Source organism: Talpa europaea (assembly GCF_964194135.1).
Source record: "Talpa europaea genome assembly, chromosome: 7".
NCBI classification, from domain to species: Eukaryota; Metazoa; Chordata; class Mammalia; order Eulipotyphla; family Talpidae; genus Talpa; species Talpa europaea.
This window is the reverse complement of record NC_140074.1, coordinates 87,868,321-87,876,731: the sequence shown is the minus strand read 5'-3', so window position 1 is coordinate 87,876,731 and position 8,411 is coordinate 87,868,321.

Sequence of the window (8,411 nt, the reverse complement as noted above, 5' to 3'; positions counted from 1 at the left end):
TTAGTCCAACTATGGTATCACTATGAAAAACATATGGAAGTTCCTCAAGAAATTGAAAATAGATCTATCAAATAATCTAGCGATTCCACTTCTGGGTGTATACCCAGAGGAAATGAAAATAGGATTTTCTATTTTTATCACAACAATGTTCACAATAGCCAAGATATGGAAATACCTCCAGTGCCCATGAAAATATAAAAAGACATGGCATATAAACACAATGAATTTTATTCACCCATGAGAAAGGAGGCTATCCTGCCATTTGTAACAACATAGATGAACCTTGAACACATGATAATAAGGCAGAAAAAGACAACTACCATATAGTATAGTTTATATGTGAAATCCAACAAAGTCAAACTTGGAAATTGGTTGATAACCAGTGGGTAGAGGAGGGATAAACTAATGGCATTTAAAAGTACAACATATAATAAGTATTAAATAAGTCACAGAGATCTAAGGTACAGTATAATACATATAGACAATAATATTGGCCTGTAATGATGAAATAAAATATTGCTTCAATGGCAATCATTTCATGATATGTAAGTGTATCAAAGTTATATGTTCTACATCTTGAATTTATGAAATGCAACAATTTTATCAAATAAAATATGAAATCACGAGACTACTTAGTATGTGGAAAAAGATTTTTAGAGATGAATGCTTAATATTTAGCATAAGAGGTTCAGAGTTTACTTTAAAATATTTCATCATAAAAATGTTAATTTATAAAATTTGCATAGGGTGTGATAATATTAACATGGAGACTACAAAAATGACCAGCCATTTTCTAGAGCAATTTACTATTTCCTAAAAAAAAAATTCAGATGAAATTCAAAGAGATAAAAATAGTGAGAAAAGAAATGATACTTCAGGGCCTCCCCGGTGGTACAGCGGTTGAGCACTGGGTTGCGAAGCTGCCTGCAGCCTCCGCGGTGCCGGTTCGATCCCCGGCTGCTCCCCGGCCACCAGAGGAGGGTCCCACCTGGTGCGCAGACCTCTCCTGCCGCCCTCAGTGTACTTCGGTCCTTCTGCCTGCTCTGCTCCCCGCTCTGGCTCTGGTGAATTCTCTCACCCTCCCGCGCTTCTGACTGTACCCAGTGCATGTATAAACAAACAAACAAATAAAAACTAACAAACAAACAAATAAATAAATAACATGCCTCTATAAAAAAAAAGATTTAAAAAAAAAAGAAATGATACTTCAGAGTGGAGAACTGAGATTTAATCCAAGATTTTAAAAAACCCAAATGGACACAGCATAATACATGAGTCTGATGCAAATTGTACTGAAATTGAAAAAAGAGTACTCCATTTGAAAATCTCTGAATTCTGCACATAATTATTGAAATATAAATAATCCATGAATTATAATAACCTGGAATATTTCTATTTCAAAAATAAACTTTGGTCAATCCATTTTAAATAAATCAGCATACACTGAAGACTTACTCTGCAGAACAATATCCAAAGTTCAGTTGTTATTACTTAAACTTCAGATTACAGATTAAGTAGCAACAATAAGCTTCCTCTACAGATGTGGATATTCACATTCAAGCAAATTAAGTAAAACTATAACATGTCAAGTTCACAGTTTTAAGGTGTAGAACCAAGGCTTAAGTCCAATTCTCTCAAAATTTAAAACCTTGACATATATCAAGTTGGCTCTGCCTCTGTTCTTCTGGATGATCTACATTTTCTCTTTTCAAAGAGAAACTGCCATAAGGCAAGGAGAGAAGTAATTTCTGGTCTAATTGTATGACATTAATTCATTCAACGAATACCGAGTGATAAATAGTGCCAGAGACAGTGTAAGCTTCTGAGGATACAGAGAATTTATTCATATAAAAGAAGGTTGGACAGGAGAAATTCATATATAACATATTTTCTCCATTCTAACAAAATCGAGATAAACCCAGGGGTAAGAAAATCTCAGCAGTAACAACAAAAGCTACAAAACACTGACGAGTAAGTACAACAACCAAAACACAAGACCTATGTAAAGAAAATTATACTTAATGACAAAACTCAATCTAGATATGAAAAATTCCATACTGTGTACTTAGCTGAGAATTTATTATCACAAAAAAACTGACTCTTCCCCAAACTGAAATATAAGGTACAATTGCAATTAAATTACTGAATCTCAACATTTTAAAGATTTATTTGTAATATTTATGAATAGAAGAACTGGGGTATAGGCCAGAGGGATGTGGGGGTGAAAGGATTCGCCAGAGACACAGTGGGGAGCAGAACAGGTAGATCTACTGAAAATATCTCACCATGAATATTCCTAAGAGGACTTTGCAATCTTTTAGCATTATTTCAAGTGTTCTGATATTAATGGTAACACCCAGTTTTACACACCACTATGATGGAGAATACTCACTTCATGATGTCCAGTTTCCCCACCTGAAAGAAAGTGCTTGACACAAAGGTTTGTTCAATAAACATATGGTGTCTAAGTGATGAAGGGCATGAACACTGGAAAATACATAATTGAGCTACTCTATTTTACCTTCAGAATACAGAGACCCATAAATATGAGAGAAACAAAAGGAAAGCTCATGAATTTGTGGATGTGTAGAGGAGGGATATTTTCCACTGATCCTACAAATTGTCCTGAACCTTTTAAGTCTAAAAGTGGTGAAATCGGGCCTCCCTGGTGGTGCAGGTGGTTGAGCACAGCACTGTGAAGCTGTCTGCAGCCAGTGCAGCACGGGTTCTATCCTGGCCAGCCGGCGAGATACCCACATGGCACGGCAGACCTCTCCTGTCTTGCCTGCTGCTCCCCTCTGCAGTGTATTTCAGTCAATCTGCCTGTTCTGTTCCTCACTCTGTCTCTGGTGAATCCTCTCATCTCCCGCACATCTGGCCTGTACCCCAGTTCTTGTATAAGTAAAAAAATCTTAAAAAAAAAAGTGGTGAAATCACCTTGTTTTATAGAAACAGATTGTAGGCATACTTGTTGCAGAATAAAAGACCAGTCAGACAGTTTCCATTTCCACCCAAATTGAGACTACTTAATGCCAAGGATCAGTCCCATAGCATAGTAGCTCTCAGTTCAAACACAGACTCCCTATTTTACTGTGCCGAGATTTTTAAGCTCCACCATTGGGGACAGAATACGAAATCCACAGCCATTCCCAAATATTCACCCTGGGGCTTTTTTGTGTGTGAAAAGAAACACTTTCTCACCAGTCCAGTCCCTTTCCTCTCCCCTTCCCAGTCCCATGGGCTGGCTCTAGTCCTTTCTGTTCTCGATTATGAAGCCTCCTATGTCCATCTCCTGTCTCCTCCAACACCTCTTTTCTGTGCCCCTTATTTTTCGTCACATCTTGACTGCATTAGGGCATGCTTGGTCTGTGTTTGTGGTGCCCAAAGAGTCTGCACTGGAGCTTGTGCCTCATCCCAGCTGAGGAGCTTACCTTCTTACTTCTATCAGGCTCAGTCACGACCATCAAAGACCTACTGCTTCTTATTCCATCCTCTACATCATGAAATTAACATGAAAATTCTGCTGAGGGCTCAGAGGCTGCCCCACCATGAGCACTGAGCATAATAACAGCCTCACGTACAGGCTGCCTGCCTCTGTTCCAGCAAGTTTTCTGTAGCCCAAATGCAGCAGCACTGCAGAGAAGGTGGTTCCTTGTCATTAACATCAGAAATGCCTCAGGTGTTCTCAGCTCTGTGCTATAAGGGAACTTGTGCTATTCATTTATTTCCCAAGTAACCTCAGTATAAGTCGCTCAGCGGTCCTGTGGGAGACTGAAACTCAGTAATTGCCCCATGCCCTATAAATTCCCTCAGGAGCAGTTTCTGGGAATGAAGAGGATGTGGTCCAGCAGTAATGGCATTTTCTCTAAGAATCTTGTCTTAGGCTGAACTAGATGGTCACCGCCTCCATCCAAAAAGTATCCCCTTGATCACCGATATCTGAAACGACATTCTTTAAGCCACCAAAGATTGCTGCAGAAATTAGTATTTCTTATGAGGAGGAGACAGTAGAAAATGTATGAATCCAAAGGCATTCCCTGTCCAAATTGCATTTTTTCTCACAGGCTTTATGAAGGTCACTATACGCATGGGGGTGAGGGAGGGGGGAGAAAGAGAAGATAGTGGGACACAATGGTATCTGGGCTATAATCAGAGGACCGTGAGGACTAAGGGGCACCGGGGACTGTGGGCTCCAGAAAATGTCAGACTCTGAAGAAGCTTGCTGCTATACCTTAGATCCTGGATGAATGTGGCTCCTGGGTCACCAGCAGCTGCCCTCCCCAGAGGGAGTGTCCAGCAGTGGTCCTTGAAGTGCAGCTGCTGTTGCCATGTGATCAGAGCTGAGAGCATACCTAACACACCAGCATATCAGTGGGCATTAATTTCCTGTTCTTCTTCCAGGATAACACTGTAAAAGAAAAAATCAAACTCAGTAAATACATAAAGTGTTAGAACTGCTATATACCCCATTATGTTTCTTACCTTTTGCATTCACACAATATTATGATCTATTATCCTTGCTGTGTGGATCATATTCTGCGTCTCTTATCTCTTTCCTACCTATTGTCTCCATAATAATTCATTTTTCTTAAAGTCTATATAAATTCTATCACCTTCCTGCTTAAATAATTTCAAGAAAAAAAGCAAGTTTCATAATACATATTGGATGATACCTGAAGTAAAACTGAAATATACAAAACAATGTTAAATATTTTGTGGGTGCACAATTTTGACCCAAATTATAAAAGATTACATTAGAATGGCAAAACAAAGTTTATGTCATAGTTAATTCTAGAGAAGGAAAATTAAGAGTTCATTAAAGCTCAGCTTTAAAAATTTTCTGTGGTCTTACATTCTGATAGAAATATATTGATAATTTTTTTCTCATTTCTTTTTTTGGAACTTCATGGGTTCTTTATTCTGAATTTATTCATATAATGTGTTTCTGGAAAATCAATCACTATTACTTATTGAAATATACATAATTTGTTTTTCTGTCTTCTTTGAGTCTTATTTTCTAGATTTTGCTACTTTTATTTATATCCTCTCTCTTGCCATACTGCCCCCAACCATTTTCTATATTTTCATTTTTCACTGCATGCTGCCTTTAAGAGAGCTATGCTTTCTGATACTCTAGCTCATGAGTGCATTCTTTACCTGTATCCACCTTGCAGTGTATCTCATCTATTGAATTATTTACTTCAACTATTATGTTTTCATCCTAATAATTCACTTGTTTGTTTCATACTAATATCATCCTTAATATCCTTGAGCATATACATCAGGTTTATCTTAAATTCTAACTCTTTCCTAATAACTGAGATTATGTGCCTTATGTTGTCCATTTATTTTATCGTGTTTTTTTTTTTTAATTTTGGTTGTAGATTTACATGTTTGGTTAATCAGAAAGATTAACTTAAGTTCTCAGGGATATTGCTACCCTGTTTGGCAATCAGTATTCAAAAGAGCCAATGGTCACACCCTAACTTTCTACCTGGAAGGTACTATGTGGAAGAAAGGAGAGGGAAAGGATTATCTCCAGAAAACAATGACTCAGGTACATTTGTCATCAGCCACCCCCTTTGATGTCTTTCCATTGGGCAACTCCCATGATCACTGGGAAGAAGAAATTTCCTTCCTATTGATTTAAAATGAAGATCTATTTGTACTTCATCCCCTTCACCATTTCCCCTCTGGTAACCAGCAATACATTCTCTGGATCTATGATTTTGTTTTTTTAAGTTTCAAGTTGAAGTAAACTCATACTGTATTTGGCTTTCTCTGACCTTATTTCACTTAGTATAATATCCTCCAGTTCCATCAACAGTTGCAAAAAGCAAGATTTCTCTTTTTTTTATGACTTGTAGCAGTTCATGATCTAGATACCACATATGTATAATATGTGGTATTATATTGCGAGTATGATCTCACATCTTCTTTAGGCATTCATCTCTCAAGGGATAGTTAGGCTATTCCTGTATCTTGACTATTGTAAATAATGCTTCAATAAATATAGGAGTGCAAATATCTTTTTTAATTAGTGATTTGGGGTTTTTTTAAAGATAAATATACAGAAGCGGGATTACTGGATCATATGGTAGTTCTATTTTTACTTTTTTAAAAGAACCTCCACAGTGTTTTCTATCATGGATGTACCAATTTACATTCCCACCAACAGCATAAAAGAGTTAGTTCCCTTTTCTCCACATCCTTGCCAGGACTTATTATTTCTAGCTTTTTGATGATAGTCATTCTGACAGTGTGAAACTATTGAATGATGGTGTTGATTTTCATTTCCTCAATATCAGTGATTTTGATTATCTTTTTATGTACCTGTTGGCCATCTGTGTGTCTTTTTGGGGAAAATACCTATTCAGATTTTCTGCCTATTTGTTAATTGAGTTACTTGCTTTTTGGTTATTGAGCTGCATGTGTTTTCTATATTTGGATATCAAACCCTTATTGGATATATAATTTGTGAATATGTTTTCCCATTAAACAGTTTGCTTTTTCATTTTATTGATGTTTTCCTTCACTGTATAGTTTTCTGTTTGCTTGTTTTACATAGTTTAGTTCTGGTTTTGTTTCCCTCATCTCAAAGGAGTCAGACTCAAAAAATCTTGCTAAGCCAGTGTCAATGTGATTACCACCTGTTTTTTTCTAGGAGTTTTGTGATTTCAGGTCTTATGTTAAAGTTTTTTTTTTTTTTTAAGATTTATTTATTTATACAAGCACTGGGTATAGTCAGAAGCACGGGAGAGTGAGAGAATTCACCAGAGCCAGAGCAGGGAACAAATAGGCAGACCAACGAAATACACTGCTGAGGGGAGCAGCGGGCTTGGCAGGAGAGTTCTGCACGCCATGTGGGACACTCGCTGGCAGCCGGGGATGGAACCAATGCTGCAGAGGCTGCGGGCAGCTTCGCAGCCCAGTGCTCAACTGCTGCGCCACCGGGGAGGCCCATTATGTTCAAGTATTTAATCTATTTCAAGTTATTTTTTGTGTAAAGTGCAAAATAGTGGTCCAGTTTCATTCTTTTGTGTGGCTGTCTAGTTTTTCCAACACCATTTATTGAAGAAAATGTCATTTCCCATTTTCTTCCCTTTTTTTTGGTCCCTTTGTCATATATTAATCAACCATGTATAGTTTATTGCTGGATTATTTTCTATTTCAGTGAATTATGTCTCTGTTTTTATGCCAAATACCATATTGTTTTAGTTACTATAGCTTTGTAGTATAGTTGAAATCAGAGTGAGTGATCCCCCAGCTTAGTTTGTGGTGTTTTTTTCCTTCAGAATTGCTTTGGAAATTTAGGATCTTTGTAGTTCCATATAAATATTAGGATTTTTTGTTCACTTTACATGAAAAATATCACTGGAATTTTGCTAGGGATTACACTGAATGATTTTGGGTAGTATGAACATAAACTATCTTTTCCTTTCTTTGTGTCCTCTTTGATTTCTTTCATCAATGTCTTATAATTTTCAGTGTACAGGTTATTGACCTATTTGGTTAACTTTATTACTATTCCCCCTTGGTTAACTTCATTCCTAAATGTATTTGGTTAATTTTATTCTTTTTGGTACAATGTTGATAGTATTGTTTTATTAATTTCTCTTTCTGATGTTTCATTGTGAATAAAAATGAAACAGATTTTTATATATTGATTTTTGTAGCCTGCAAATTTACTGAATTCATTTTAAGTACTAACAGTCTTTTTGGTGGAGTCTTTAGAGTTTTCTATATATAGAATCACACTAACTGCAAATAGTGACATTTTATTTCTTCCTGTCCAATCCTACCCAAATTCCAATTGGATGCCTCTTGTACTTTTTTCCCACCAAATTGCTCTTGTGAAGACATCTAATACTACACTGAATAAAAGTGGCAAGTGTATATTCTTGTCTTGTTTCTGATCTAAGAGGAAAGGCATTCAGCTTTTTACCATTGAGTAAAATATTATCTGTGGGTTTGTAATAAATGGCCTTTATTATGTTAAGGTGTGTTGTCTCAAATCCCACTGTATTGAGAATTTTTAACGTATATGAATGCCAATTTTTTCAATTATTTTTAGTGCATTATTGAAATGATCATATGACTTTTCTGTTTCTTTATTTGATGTGGTATATCACAGTGACTGTTTTGCAAATGTTAAACCATCCTTTCAACCCTAGAATAAGTCTCACCTGGTGAGATCATACATGGTGCATGATCATTTTAAATACTGAATTGGCTTGCCATATTTTATTGAGAATTTTTTTATCTGTGTTAATCAGGAACAGTGGCGTAATTTTATTTTTTTGTGTGTTATGTCATATGGCTTAATTATCAGGTTAATTTTGACCTCATAAAATAAATTTAGAACTATTCCATTTTGTTTAAATTTTTGATGGAGTTTGGTGAGAATAGGT